Source organism: Hemitrygon akajei, chromosome 8 (assembly GCF_048418815.1).
Source record: "Hemitrygon akajei chromosome 8, sHemAka1.3, whole genome shotgun sequence".
NCBI classification, from domain to species: Eukaryota; Metazoa; Chordata; class Chondrichthyes; order Myliobatiformes; family Dasyatidae; genus Hemitrygon; species Hemitrygon akajei.
The window spans coordinates 8,320,911-8,336,722 of NC_133131.1; the positions used below are offsets into that span (position 1 = coordinate 8,320,911).

General features: G+C 38.6%; 2 non-coding genes across 2 annotated transcripts; both read right to left on the reverse strand.

Annotated features, from left to right (window-relative positions):
• Positions 1-1,597: 1,597 nt before the first annotated feature.
• trnah-gug (transfer RNA histidin (anticodon GUG)) lies at positions 1,598-1,669 on the reverse strand. The gene has a single exon. It is a non-coding gene; the product is annotated as a tRNA-His (tRNA).
• A 5,290-nt stretch (positions 1,670-6,959) lies between these two features.
• trnah-gug (transfer RNA histidin (anticodon GUG)) lies at positions 6,960-7,031 on the reverse strand. Its single transcript has one exon. It is a non-coding gene; the product is annotated as a tRNA-His (tRNA).
• Positions 7,032-15,812: the final 8,781 nt, after the last annotated feature.

Genomic DNA, 15,812 nt, shown 5'->3' on the forward strand with positions numbered 1-15,812 from the left:
AGCCAGCGCCTCTTCCCCAGGGCACCACTGCTCAGTACAAGAGGACATGGCTTTAAGGTAAGGGGTGGGAAGTTCAAGGGGGATATTACAGAAAGGATTTTTACTCAGAGAGTAGTTGGTGCATGGAATGCACTGCCTGAGTCAGTGGTGGAGGCAGATACACTAGTGAAATTTAAGAGACTTCTAGACAGGTATATGGAGAAATTTAAAGTGGGGGGTTATATGGGAGGCAGGGTTTGAGGGTCGGCACAACATTGTGGGCCGAAGGGCCTGTAATGTGCTGTACTATTCTATGTTCTATGAATCCACAAGAGAAAAATACAGCTCTACTTTATGTCTGAAGATAGAAGTTCAATAGAAGCAAGAGAGAACCGATATGTACTTTTCACAAATTTAAAGTATGCTTTGTGGATGTATGATGTATGCTTTTTTTTAGGAGCTTTGTGTCTAAAAAGCCAACTAAATTCGTATCTACGTTGGAGTTCATTAAGGGAGGCGGAGCTTTCTGCTAAGCTCCGAAGTGACCCCTCACGGTAAACAGCGTATTTGCACCCGCCCTTTTTATCGCTCAAATATTATGTTGAATAGTGGAACAAAATGTATTTTTCCACTTTCATTTCCACTAAATATATTTCATTTCGCATACTTGCTTTCAAATGCGGATTCGATGTTAGGTTCGATGGTAAACATTTTGAGCACAATTTACAATAGGAATTTAATTTCTATTTCTAATCTCCCGGGACCGGCGGCATCTTTTGCACCAAAAATTGTTTGAACAAAGCAACCAACAATCTTATCTAAATTATGTCAATTATTTGCATTAGTTAATATTTCCAGGTCTGCTTTGAATAAACTCAGAGCTCACCAAACTATCTGAATAATATGTATATCGTGAGACAGAGCTCCAGCTATAGCAAAAATGCCGAGAATCCAACTGCAGGCGATTTCAACACAAACAGTACATGTTATAATAGCACGAGATACACATACAGTATAATTAAAATGTAATAAATATTATAAGTACTCAAGGGGGAATTAGGCACCATATTCCGAGAGAATAGAATTAACATTTTAAATCGATGACCTTTCATATTATATTATTTTTAGAATGTAAAAAAAAGTTGAACTCACAATATGTTAGTTACAAGGCTGCATATAAAAAAACTGGAAGCACTCAACAGGTCAAGCAGGAAAAGTAGCGAGAAACCTAAAAGTCTAGCACACAGATGCCACCTAACGTGCAAAAAGTTTAAAACTCGAAAGGTGGAGCAATTGGTAACGGTCTTTTATATTATAATAATCTTTTTAAAATGTAATAAAAGTTGAACTTGCAATATTTTAAAAGCTGCATATAAAATGTTGGAAACACTCAGTAAGTCAAGCAGCAAACGTGTCGAAAAACCTTCAAAATTTAAAGTGCAGAATATTTTTTTTAAAAAGTAAGCCGCATTTTTTCCCTTTCCGTGTTTCCACAAAGTAAACTCAGACAACGTGGTTATAAATATATAGATTTTATTTATATGAATATTAAAAGAGAGCAGGAACATCAAGAGAAACAAAATCGCATGCCCAATGCCGTGTCATTGCTTTCCCGCAATGCCGTGACTCGGATTCGAACCGAGGTTGCTGCGGCCACAACGCAGAGTACTAACCACTATACGATCACGGCGAGCTACATGGGCGATATGCACAACGCCAGAAAATTATTCTCAAGTGTACTGTCATTCCCGTGTTTTCATTTTATTCAATAGGCAATTACCATTATTATGACTAAAGTTCAAAATACAGAGTAAATTTATTTTCTAAGTGCATATATGTCACGACAAACATCTGAGATTCATTTTCTTGGGACACTTACAGTAAATACAAGAAACACAATGGAATTAGTGAAAGACTGCACCCAACAACCAATGTGCGAAGAACTAAAAATGCAAAAAGAGAAATAATAATTAATAACCAACAAATATCGACAACATGAGGTGAAGACGCTTTAAAAGTGAGCCCATGGGCTGTGGAAACAGTCCAGTGATTGGGCTCGTAAAGTTAATTTCTCTGGTTGAAGAGCTGATGGTTGAGGGGTAATAACTGTTCCTCAATCTGGTGGTATGGGTCATAAAGCTCATGTACTTTGCTCCTAATGGCAGCAGCAAAATGAGACCATGAGATGGATGGTGGGTGTCTTTGATGATGTATGCTGCTTTCTTGTGACAGTGCTCCATGTAGAGGTGGTCAATAGTGGGGAGGGCTTTATCTGTGATGGACTAGCCACATCCACATTTTGTAGATTTTCCACACATGGGCATTGGTGTTTCCATACCAGACCAAGATGGAACCAATACTCCTCAACAAACATCTATAGAAGTTTGTCTTTTCACTTTTTTAGGTAATATTTTTTCTTCTTCTCCGTGACTTTTCAGATTTGACTGGAAGGATTCCCCCCCTTTTTTTTGTAATTATATCCTCAAATGGAATGTCCAGTCTTTTTTTTTGTTTTAGGTTAGTTTAGTGGGTTTTTTTCTTTTTCTCAATAATGGTACTTTTTGATCTTTTTTTTGAATTGTTAAGAGTTGTCACTATTGAGGAGCTCAATATTATACTATATATGATTTTGACAGTGTACACTCCTTTTTTGTTGTTTGTACTTCTATTGGAATATGTATTTGATATAACTTCTCTGATTTGTATTTGTCTTTATATATTTTAAAGCAATAAAAAAATTAAAAATGAATGAATGAGAAGTTTGTCAACGTTTTAGATGACATGCCAAATCTTTGCAAACTTCTAAGAAAGTGCAGGCACTGCCCATACTTTCTTTGTAATGACATTTACCTGGTGGACCCACAACAGATCCTCTGAAATTATAACTCTGAGGAATTTACAGTTGCTGACTCTCTCTCCACCTCTATGAGGACTAGTTCATGACCTCTGGCTTTCTCCTGCTGAAGTCAATAATCATCCAAGAGGACCACAACATTGTTGTGGTTTGGAGGCTTGTGTGCTTCAATAACCTGGAGAGTTATGCTGGTTGGAGTCAGGGCCTTTTTTTGACCCTTATTAGGGTCCCCCATGGCAAAAAGGTCAAAGGGTGGATGCCAGACTAAAAGGGGTCCTCCAGATTTGGAGTTCAGCTCAGGGCTAACAACCTTGACTGGTCAAACAAAACTGTTATGAAAACAACAATGAAGAATCCTTCTACACCTGTGTGTGATCGTATTCCCTGAACCATACATTGAGATAATAGAGAATATGGTTAAGGACAGACAGAGATGGAGGACCTTTATTGCTGCCCTAAACGCCAGCAGGCGTAATGAGCAGTAAGCAAGTAAGAAGTCAATAATCATCTCCTTGGTCCTCCTGACATTTGAGTGAGAAGTTGTTGGTACAGCACCACTCAGTCAGATTTTTAAACTGATGTGTCAGCAATAAAATATACCGCAATCCTTAAAGTTTCCAGTCCAGCCAACAATAAATTGTATTTATTTTGTATCTTGCATTTTGCTTCAATACTCCCTTGTGCAACTGGATCCTGGATTTCCCCACTTGCAGACCCCAGTGAGTTTGGATTGGCAAAACTCTCCTCCACAATCTCTATCAGCACAGGAGCACCACAGGGATGTGTGCTTACTCCCCTGCTCTACTCACTTTACACCTAGGGCTGTGTGGCTAAGTAGAGCTCCACCACCATATGCAAGTTTGCTGATGACACCACTGTTGTGGGCTGTATCAAAGATGCTGATAAATCAGCATACAGGAGGGAGATTGAAAATTTGCCTGTTTGGTGTAATAAGAACAACCTCTCACTCAACGTCAATAAGACCAAGGAAATGATTGTAGAATTCAGAATAGGGACACCAGAGGTCCATGATCCAGTACTCATAGGAGGATCTGAGGTGAAGAGTGTCAGTAACTTTAAATTCCTGGGTGTCACTATCTCAAGAAGATCTCTCCTGGACTCATCATATAAATATAATGGCAAAGAAAGCAGAAGCTCCACTACTTTCTCAGGAGTCTGTGGAGATTTGGCATGTCATCAAAAACCTTGGCAAACCTCTATAGAAGTGTGGTGGAAAGTGTATTGACTGGCTGCATTACAGCCTGGTATGGGAACACCAATGCCTTTGAGCGGAAAGTCCTACAAAAGGTAGAGTATTTGGCCTAGTACATCACAGGTAAAACCCTCCAAATCACTGAGCATATTAACACGAAATGTTGCCATAGCAAAACAGCATCCATCATCAAAGATCCTCATCACCTAGGCCAAGCCCTTTCCTCGCCATTGTCATCAGACAGGAGGTACAAGTACCTCAGGACTCACACCACCAACAATTATCACCCCTCAACCATCAGGCTCTTGAAACAAAAGGGGATAAAAATAACTACTTGTGCAACACACACAAAATGCTGGCAGAACTCAGCAGGCCAGGCAGCATCCATGCAAGAGTACAGCTGATGTTTCGGGCTGAGACTCTTCAGCAGGATTGGAGACAAAAGATGAAGAGTCAGAGCTAGAATGTAGATGGAGGGGAGGAAGAAACACAAGGTAATAGGTGGAACTGGGAGTGGGGGGGGGAAGTAAAGAGCTGGGAAGTTGATTGGTGAAAGAGATACAGGGCTGGAGAAGGGGAATCTACAGGAGAGGACAGAAGGCCATGGAAAAAGAAAAAGAGGGAGGAGCACCAGAGGAAGGCAACAGGCAGGCAAGGAGATAAGGTGGGAGAGGGAAAAGCAGATGTGGAATAGAGAAGGGGACGGGCATTACTGAAAATTTAAGAAATTGATGTTCATGTCATCAGGAGGCTTCCCAGACGGAGCATAAGTTGTTGCTCCTCCAAGCTGAGTGTGGCCTCATCATGACAGTAGAGCAGGCCATAGATGGACATGTCAGAATGGGAATGGGAAGTGGAATTAAAATGGTTGGCCACCGGGAGATCCCATTTTTTCTGGTGGACAGAGCGTAGGTGCTTGGCGAAGTGGTCTCCCAATCTACTTTGAGTTTCAGCGATAATACAAGAGGCCACACCGTGAGCTCCAGGTACAATAGGTCATACCAACAGATTCACAGGTGACGTGTCACCTCAACTGGAAGGATTGTTTTCAGCAGTGAATGGTAATGAGGGAGGAGCTGTAGGAGCAGGCATAGAACTTCTTCCACTTGCAAGGAAAAGTGCCAGGAGGGAGATCAGCGGGGAGAGATGAATGCACAAAGGCAGCGATCCCTGCAGAAAGCAGAAAGTGAGGGAGGGGGGTGGAGTAGAGAAAGATGTGCTTGGTGGTGGAATCCCATTGGAGATGGTGGAAGTTACAGAGTTTTATGTACTGGATGCGGAAGGTGGTGGGGTAGCAGATGAGGACAAAAGTAAATGTTGCTTGGATTTACAGCATCTGCAGATTTTCTCTTGTTTGTAATTACACTCATTCTATTTCTGGTGTTCTCATAACTGATGGAACACACACAAAATGCTGGAGGAACTCAGCAGGCCAGGCAGCATCGATGGAAAAAATTCAGTCGACATTTCTGGCTGAAACTCTTCTCACTTTAAGGATTCTTTACTCTGTTATTTCATGCTCTTGTAATTTATTGCTATTTAATTATATTTGCATTTGTACAGTTTGTTGTTCACTGATCCTGTTTACAGTTACTGTTCTATAGATTTGCTAAGTATACTTGCAGGAAAAATAATCTCAGGATTGTATGTGGTGATATGTATGTAATCTGACAATAAATTTAACTTTAAACTTCTGAACTCTGAAAGTAGAAATGGTCTTTATGGACTGAGGAGGCTGCCCTACCATATAACATCATGATGATCTTTTTAGCAGTCTCAACAGTCCCTGTCAGATCTCAATCACCCTTGATTGCACTAAAGATGAAAAAGTATATCTTGTAAATTAGATATTCTTAACACAAAAGGATTCTCACCTCCCTGAGTAGGAATTTCAAAGCTTCATACAGAGAAACCTCCCACAATTTTGAAAGGGGTGCCTTCAGTGATTTCCTGCTTAATATTTTCAAAGGTTTTGGTTTTGTTCACACATTTTAGAGGCCAGCATGTGTGACCCCACTGCAGAAGATACCAACCTATTAACCTAATATAAATAGATTTCAGCATTTTTTGCACTATTATGAAGAGAGCCGATAGATGAGGTGTGGTCTCACACAGAGATTAGTCAACAAAAGTAGAGTACACAGAACACATGCCAGAATAGTACACTGGCACGGACTGAGAAAGTGCAGAGTGGGAATAATGAGATGTCTTTCAAATTGGCAGACTGAAGTATTGCATGGAATGGTAGTTTGGATAATTCACCTATTAATTCACCATATAATTTACATTTTCTAACATGTTATACTATAGTAAATTTACACAGTTAAACTGGTAAATTTAAAGAAAGCACAGGGAAAAGGGCCAGAGTGAATCATAGGGAAGCAGAGTTAGGACTCCATTGATTTCAAAAGGAGCACTAATACAAGGACCCAATTAACTTAAAATGGACATGTAAAGGGGATCCAGTGAATTTACAGAAACCAAAGGAAACAGAAACAGATAAACCAGATACTAAGCCATCAGGATTTCCGAACAACAGGACAGTGGATAATCAGAGTTACACTGTATTTAGGAATTTTGGGAGATTGCTGGAAATTACAGAGATATAAGATTAGCTATGATCTCAATGAATGATGGAATGGGCAAGATGGCTGATTTCTGCCCCTGATTCTTACGCTCATATAAACCTCTGTGATTCATCATAACATGACCATTTATACTTTGCCAAAGTCAGTGTTGATAAGACAGGGACTAAGACATCCGCTAAAATCATTCATAGACAAAAAAAGTGTTTAATTATATACTGCTACTGGGAAAATAATATTTCTATTATATTTATAATGAATTGTAAAATTAAACCCCAGATGATTAGAAAAAAGTTAGACCCATTGCCGTGTCATTGCTTATCCGCAATGCCGTGACTCGGATTCGAACCGAGGTTGCTGCGGCCACAACGCAGAGTACTAACCACTATACGATCACGGCGAGCTACATGGGCGCTGAAGAACAATGCTTACAAATAACCTTAACTAGACAATATCATCACATAGGGAATGCAATCGAATGTTTAGACGCTAACTGCAGAGTCAAGATATTCGACTGCGATTCTTTGTCGCTACTGTGACTGGTAGGAAGCATAAAGCGCACAAGAGGGCCCTACTAATAAAATAAAACACTAGTTTTCTGCATTGTCTCAACAAAATAGAATGTCACTTCCAGTCATTGTTGCAAGACCTTTTTTTAGCCAATCGTAACTTTGTGAGTTTAATCATTACGCTAAACGTGAAATATGCTCATGGGTGAATCGTCAACCTCTTTAAAACTACGTGAAGTAGTTCTAAGTTAACTGCAAAGGTCAACTTTAAAAAACGTAAATAAGACCAATTTTATAAGATTTCAACTTATTTGCTTTCCTGCCTTGTAAGAGAGAAAGGAAAACGTATTTTCCTTTGTTTCCCCCGTCTGCAAAACAGAACCCTTTAAAAAAAACTCATCCCTAGGCGTGAATGAGACCTCCACGCGGTGCTGCCTTGCTTCTTGACGGAACACCACAGCGCTTGATGGTGTACAATTACAAGGAAAAGGTAGCGCCACCTGCTTTCAACTTTGCAAAACGTTCTGATAAGAGCCGCCGAACTGAAACTGCCCACCTCATTGAACTTGTTCCTCTGTCTATAAAATTGTCAGATCAACAGGCAAGGTCTTTCTTTTTACATTGGAATAAAGGTGCCAAGCTTTGAAAAAACGAGGATTTTACCATATTGCAACAGTGTTTGCTCCGCTAAGTACAGCACACTGCAAGGCGACATTTCAAGGAGGCCCACCACAATCCGAGAAGGTATAGACCTCGAGGAATATGCCTCATCTGTCTCCGGCTATATCTGTAAGTGTGTAGAGAATGTTGGTACTTCCAGAACAATCTCTCTAAGGTCCAACCAGAAGCCCCGGCTGAATGTAGAGGTGCACTCCCTACTAAAAGCCCAGTACGCTGCCTATTTTTGGATTCGAACAGCTCTCGGAGCAGCCAGGAGAAGCCTCATCAATAGGGCAAATACTGCCTACGAGCAAAAAAAATCATGAACATCTAACCACAATCCCCGGCATATACAACTGGGCATTAAAGGCATTGCTGACTACGCAAGGAAAAACCGTATCAATGCCATCTGTACCAGTGATGACTCCCCCCCCCCCCCCAATGCTCAAAACAATTTTTATATGCGCTTCAAGGCATATAGCACCACCTCAACTATGGAAGCTACCCCCTGCCAGGATTCTTTGTCTACATAATTCATTAAGGATTATGTGTAAAAGTATGTGAATGACATATGTCATTATGCCACTATGTCAAATGTGTGCCCCTTGTTAACAATATCCACAAAATGCTGGAGGAACACAGCAGGCCAGGCAGCATCTGTGGAAAAAAGCAGTCGACGTTTTGGGCCAAACCTCTTAAGCAGGACTAAGAAACTAGGACAAATTATTTCAGGATCCATGTTTACACTTCAAGTTGTTTTATGTTTTGGAGTTATAAAACGTAACAGTAGTGATGAGCAAGTTTTAAATAAATCCAAGACAACAACCTAACTGTTGAAGCGCAGTAAGACACTCAAGTTTAAAAAAAGCACAGCAAGACTTTAAAGTTAAAAAAGAACAGAAAACTAACAAATTCACATGTCCATAAACAGTGACTACTGGGTGATAATAATCATAAATTTTAAACAAACAAATGGCTGGCAACATCAGAAAGATAAACACATTTGATTGCACAAAAGGTAACTGGATTGAGCAGTATTTTAAAGCAAATGAAATAGCCAATGAAAAGCAAGTGCCAGTTTTGCTGAGTGCATTGGGTGATATTATGGAAGTAAAGCAGGAACATTTGGAACCAAAACTGTTGTTGATTGTAGAATGCTTTAGGTTTCATAAGTGGAATCAAAAGGGAGTCCATTTGGTTTATGTGGCTGAATTGAAGAGATTGTCTGAGTATTATCAGTTCAATGATGGTCTTAATGATTGTTTAGTTTGTGGAATCTTACAAAAAAACATTCAAAATGGCTCCTAACTGAAGCACACTGAGTTAGTCAAAAACAGTTACTTTCCCAAAGCAGTTAGGCTGATCAATGCCTCCACCCACTAAGCCATCCCACCACCATTTTATCATTTCCTTATTTACAGACACTCGTGGGCCTAGCGTCACTTTATGGACATACAATCAAAATATATAAGCTATCTTATGTATTTACATTTATTGTGGGTTTTTTTATTACTGTGTTCTTTATCTTATTGTGTTTTTTTTTTTGTGCTGCATCAGATCCAGAGTAATAATTTCCTTCTCCTTTACACGTATACTGGAAATAACAATAAGTAATTTTGAATGTCAAATAAAGGTTTTTTTTGCAAGATGGCAACCTATCAACACAGAAATTTAAAAAAAAGGAATGCTTAGCTGGTCTAGCAACTTATGTAGAAAGAGAAAACAACTTTTCAACTCTGAACCTGATTTCTAATTTTGTTTTCCATTTTCACACAGAACTCCATTCAGTCCATGACATATCAAAGTAAAATCTGTCAAAGTGGCTTGGTCGATAAAATTATATAGCAATTGATATATATGCTCTTTTAAGAATGTGTATAGTCTGGTATGTTGACACTTGCAAGGAAAAATTCAATCATCTCCAGCAGCCTGAACTCTGGGTTTCGGAGCTGGAGAGGCAGCTTGCAGTCACTGCAACATGTCTGCAAGACTGATGGCTTTGTGCTTGCATAATTAATAAAAAGAGTGTGCCACAATTTGTAAGTGTGCAGAGGGAATGGGTATAACGAGAGAGAAAGGCACTGCAGATGCTGGAATCTGGAGAAATAATCTGTCTGAAGAACTCAGCACAATGCACACTTCTGTGGGAGGGAAGGAATTGTTGATGTTTTAGGTTGAAACCCTCTATCAGGACTGACAGTAGAGAGATGAGATGCCAGCATAAAGAAGTGAAGGGGATATCAAAAAAGGAATCCAATGTAATTGGTAAGGTGGAGTTGGAAAACAGTGGTAGGTGAACAATAGATGGAGACAGACAGAGATGATGAAAAGGGAAAAAAAAGGCAGATAGAGCAAGCTGGGGAGTGTGTAGATAGGAGATGGCTGCAGGAGGGAGATAAGCAGGAATACAAAGCACTACCACTTTCTAGCACGGGAATGAAGAACAATTTCTTCACCCAGAGGGTGGTGAATCTTATGAATATTTTGCCCTAAAAGATTATTTAGGCTCAGTCATTGAATGCATTCAAAACAGAGATCAGCAAACATCTGGATATTTGAAGAATCAATGGAATGGAGTCAGCTTTATTTTCAGTTTAATATGATGTAAAATTTGTGGTTTTGCAGCTGGCACAAAATGTAAAGACATAAAACATAATTATTACTATGCAGAAATTAAACATAAAGAGTACTACATAGGGATAAGGCAGAAAAATGGTACTGTGGTAGATGAGCCAGGATCTTACTGAATTGTGAAGTACGCTCCGGGGCTAAATGGGCTTATGCTTGAGAAGAAATCTTCCCCTCTTTTCTTAAATTGACAGCACAAACTCATTAGCCTTTATTTTATAGAGAGTGCAAGGCTTCCTGAGAAAGTTTCCATAAATATTCTTCTCTTCAGAGTGCTTTTCTTCCACACAGCATCCCACCCAGCAACATGGGACCTTTTTCAGGTGCGTGACTCTTTTGCTAATTATTGTTAATAAAGCATGCAAAAACAATTTTCAGTATACTTCCAATAAATAATACATGTTATAAATCTTATTTATATATATATATATATATATATATATATATATATATATATATATATATATATATATATATATACATACATACATACACACATATACACACACACACATACATACACACAGATTTATTTATATATATCTCTCAACAGAACAATACAAGTAAATCTGTAAAAATAAAGTGATTGTTCTGGACCAGTCTGAATAAGAAGTATGAGACAGATTCCTCCATTCTGACTCATAACTAAGTAAAAGCTTTGTCAAATCTCTTAATAAAAGTAGAACACCAACTATACAGATGATTTTTTTGCTCTTTTTGGTTTGAGAAGAATTACAATGACTTACCTATTTGAAAACATACAGACATAAGTGCAATAAATATTAATAAAATGCATACTTGCACAAATGCTGCATTGTGAGTTAGAAAGAATGAATCTACCTATAGAAACACAGAAAACCCACAGCACAATACAGACCCTTCGGCCCACAAAGTTGTGCCGAACATGTCCCTACCTTAGAAATTACTGGGCTTACCCATAGCCCTCTATTTTTCTAAGCTCCATGTACCTATCCAAAACTCTCATAAAAGACCCTATCATATCTGCCTCCACCACTGTTGCCATATAAAATTATATATGATACCAATAACAAGTTGAACTAACGCAACATTAAGTAAATTTCATGGGTGTCAATACAGTGGCAAATTGGATTAAAAATTGGTTATGTGGGAGAAATTAAAAGGTAATCATTAACATGATTTTAGTGATTGGAAGATTTTTGCACAGTGGAATTCTGCAAGATTTAGTTTTGGGATAGTTTATTTATTAGTATATGGATGTTTTGGACTTAAATATAAGTGCTATGATGAACAGGTTTACTGATAATACAAAAATTCATTCAACCTTTCCTCATAAGACATGTTCTCTAATCTAGGCAGCATCCTGGAAAATCTCCTCTGCACCTTCCACATCCTTCCTATAATGAAGTGACCAGAAATGAACATAATACAATTACCAGAGTTTTATACAGCTGCAGCATTACCTCAGGGCTCTTGAACTCAACACCCTGACTAATGAAGGCAAAATCACCATACATCTTCGTAAGAATCCTGTCCTCTGTTCCTCCACACTGCTAAGAATCTTGACACTATTCTTGTTCTCTGCCTTCAAGTTCATCTTTCCAAAGTGTTTCACTTCACACCTTCCCAGATTGAATACTATCTGCTACCTCTCAACCAGTTCTGCATTTGCCTGTGTTCATTGCATTCTGACATCCGTAAAGATGGTGGCATCACCTCAACCACCCCCCCCCCCACCAGTAACAAAGGGGGCAGCTGAGGGATTAGAGGTTTATTTTAAGAAATGAATTACTTATTATCAGCATTTGATCCTCAGTGCCTTATAATCGATTACAATGATCACGTAATCACCTCATCCCTTACTAACCCACTGTTCTCTTAGACTTTGCTTGAAGCGTGCTATAGTTGTTGAAAAGCAATGTGACACTTCTGTATCTGGAATATCATGAGAAATCTGGACTGAAGAAATCAAAATGCATGGTTCATACAACATTTCATTTTTCATTGCTAAACCTGGAAAGGCCCATACAATTGGAGAAGAACTGATTCTGTCAGCAGTTTGGGAGGTTCTGACCACCAAAGCAAAACAAAGCAATTTTGCTCAGCAACTACTCTGTTAGAAGATGAAGCTAGTTTTTATTTTAGATTATTACGTGTGTTCGCTTACCTCGCCATAACACAGTATATGCAGTTTTATAAAAGAATCCCTTTACCTATTTCTCTACAGTATATTAAGAGTATTTTCCCATAACCAATTAACCTATAGAACAGCACTTTGGGATGAGAACTGGAGAAGTGAGGGAAACCCACTGCAGTCACAAGAAGAATTTGCTAACACAACACAGACAGTACTGAAACAATGATGCTGCTTTGTGGCACTGAACAGCCTTCTCTCTATAAATACTCCCTAAACTGCTAGGGATCTGCATTTTTCATTTTACTTCAGATTTCTAGCATCTGCACTTTTTGCTTTTAAATTACAAAATTAATTCACTTTTAATTAATGTTTATACTAGTGATAAACAGTAGTCTATAAATTTTTCTTTCTGAAAAACAGTATCAGATTTTGTGCTTGGAAAAAAACTTAAATATAATGTTCTGAGGAATGAAACAGAAATAATTTCCTCATCTTTTCAGTGGAAAAATGTCAGGAACACAGATCTGTCTCTATGGTATGCTATTTTGAATATACAATTTTAATAAAGTATAGGTAATAAAGAATAATTAGATATGAGGGTACACAGATATTTACAGAAATGCTTTCTAAGACCAGGTCTAAATTGAATAAATGCATACAGCAAATCCAAAGCCAAACCTAACCTAATACAAGATCCTCAAATGCAAGATTCCCACCTTTCATTAGAATTTTTTTCACCTTGGTGTGGCTACCCTCTCTCACAAACTGATGTAACTGTGACCCTGAGGCATCAGCCTTCACTGTTCCAAGTTGCACAGGGCAGGGCAGTGGGAGTGGCACCAGGTGTGACATCCTAAAATAAGGAAAATACAGGTTAAGATTTCAGTATAAAATCATTGTCTGATCATATAAAATCATGATCATTGTCTGATATCTGCAAATACAAATAATTTCATGTTGTTCTGCTGAACATTGTGGGTATGCTATGTTGTCATTGGAATGTGTAGCCACATCTGTGAGCTGCCCCAGCACATTTTCATTGTACTTATGACTAATTCATAAATCTAATAAAGAAAGCATTGCAAAGCACATCTTGCAAATCTGAAATCAGAACAAAATGCTGGATATATATGGCAAATAAAGAAGTTTTGTGGAGGGGAAATGTGAATGTTTTAGGTTGATAACTTGTCAGAACTGAAAAAAAATTAGATATAATACATTTTTAAGAAGCACGTAAGTGCAATTACAAAGAAAGCACATCTGCACCTCTACTGCCTTATAAGATTGTGAAGGGTCAGCATAACATTTAAAACTTTGACAAACTTCTATAGATGCATGGTGAACAGTATATTGACTGGCTGCATCACAGCCTGGTATAGAAACACTAATGCCCTTGAACAGAAAATCCTACAAAAAATAGTGGATACAGCCCAGACCATCATGAGTAAAGCCTTCCCCACCATTGAGCACATCTACACGGAATGTTGTTGCAGGAAAGCAGAATCCATCATTAAGATACCCCCACTATCCAGGTCATGCTCTCTTCTCGCTTCTATCGTCAGGAACCAGAGGCCACAGTTTAAGAATAAGGGGTAGGCCACTTAGAACAGAGTTCAGGAAAAACTTTTTCACCCAGAGAATCGTGGATCTATGGAATGCTCTGCCTCAGAAGACAGTGGAGGCCATTCCCTGGATGCTTTCAAGAAAGAGTTAGATAGAGCTCTTAAAGATAGCAGAGTCAAGGGATATGGGGAGAAGGCAGGAACAGGGTACTGATTGTGGATGATCAGCCATGATCACATTGAATGGCAGTACTGGCTCGAAGGGCTGAATGGCCTGCTCCTGCACCTATTGTCTATTGAAAGTGGTACAGGACTCACACCACCATGTTCAGGAGCAATTTTTACCCCTCAATCATCAGGCTCTTGAACCAGAAGGAATAACTTCACTTGTCCCATCACTGAACTGTTCCCACAACCACAGATTCACTTTCAAGGACTCTTCATCTCATGATTTTGATATTTATTGCTTATTTAATAATTATCATTTCTTTTTGTATTTGTGCAGTTTGTTGTCTTTTGCACACTGGTGTCTGCCCTGTTGGGTGTGGTCTTTCATTGATCCTATTATAATTACTGGATTTATTGAGTATGTCCATGAGAAAATGGATCTTGGGTTTGTATATGGTAACGTATTTGTTCTTTAATAATAAATTTACTTTTATTGTTTAAAACAAAAACAAGTGGGAGCTAAAAGGCAGAAAGATTCACTAATGAAAAGAATGATGGTATGAAAGGGAATGGTTATTTTCCAGATTGTTCAGAGAACACCAGTGCTTTGATTATATTTTAACTGGCTATTATCTTTTTCTTCGGAACCACAGACAGAATGATGCCTGGTCCCACCGTTTAAAATATTTAATGATATCACATGGTGAACCAGGCGAAGACCTTCTGTGATTGTGGGAGCATCAGAAGCCAATATGAATCATCCATTTGGCATTTTTTTTAAACCTCTTTTTACCCCAATGCAGAGGTGACTATATACATTAGCATATACGGTATATTAATATTAAATCAAAAGTAAAGGAGGGAGGATGTGTTTAGAAATAGCATCATCATTAAATATACAAAATACAGCAGATCCGGGGATCTTAAAACAGAAAATGCTAAGGAATAAACATGAGAATTAGGATGAGGAGCATCTAGCCATCCTGTCCTTCAAACTTTCTCCAATATTCACCAAGAAATGGCTGATCTTCCACTTCAGCATTATTTGCTTGTGTTTTCTCCATATTCCTTTAGTTCCCTTAACAACCTGAAAATCATCCATTATTGTTTGAATGAATTCAATGACTGACCCTTCGAAGTCCTTCAGCGTAGACTACATTGGCTGATTTATTTCTGAGGACTGGATAACCTTGGTTCTTGAATGGTGTCATTGTCAGTTGAACAGCTTCCCTTCAGTTCTAAACATCAGCTTCAGTCCTGCAGTAACTTTGCTGGGAGTGAGATGCAATACTGTGGCAAGACTGAGAAAAGTATTGGGGCAATGACGTTGCCTTTGCTGACACCGCTCCTAATCGAGAACAGTTCTTCTCTAGATATATTAGTAACTATTCCTGGCTTCCATACCCTTATGAAGCAAACACAAGATGCTGAGATGAACATCTTGATAGTACAATTTGAGCAGTTTGATTGTATGTCTGTAACAAAGCTTCAAGAAAGGAGTTAAGTTCAACTACAGTAACTAAAGGGATACAGTATCT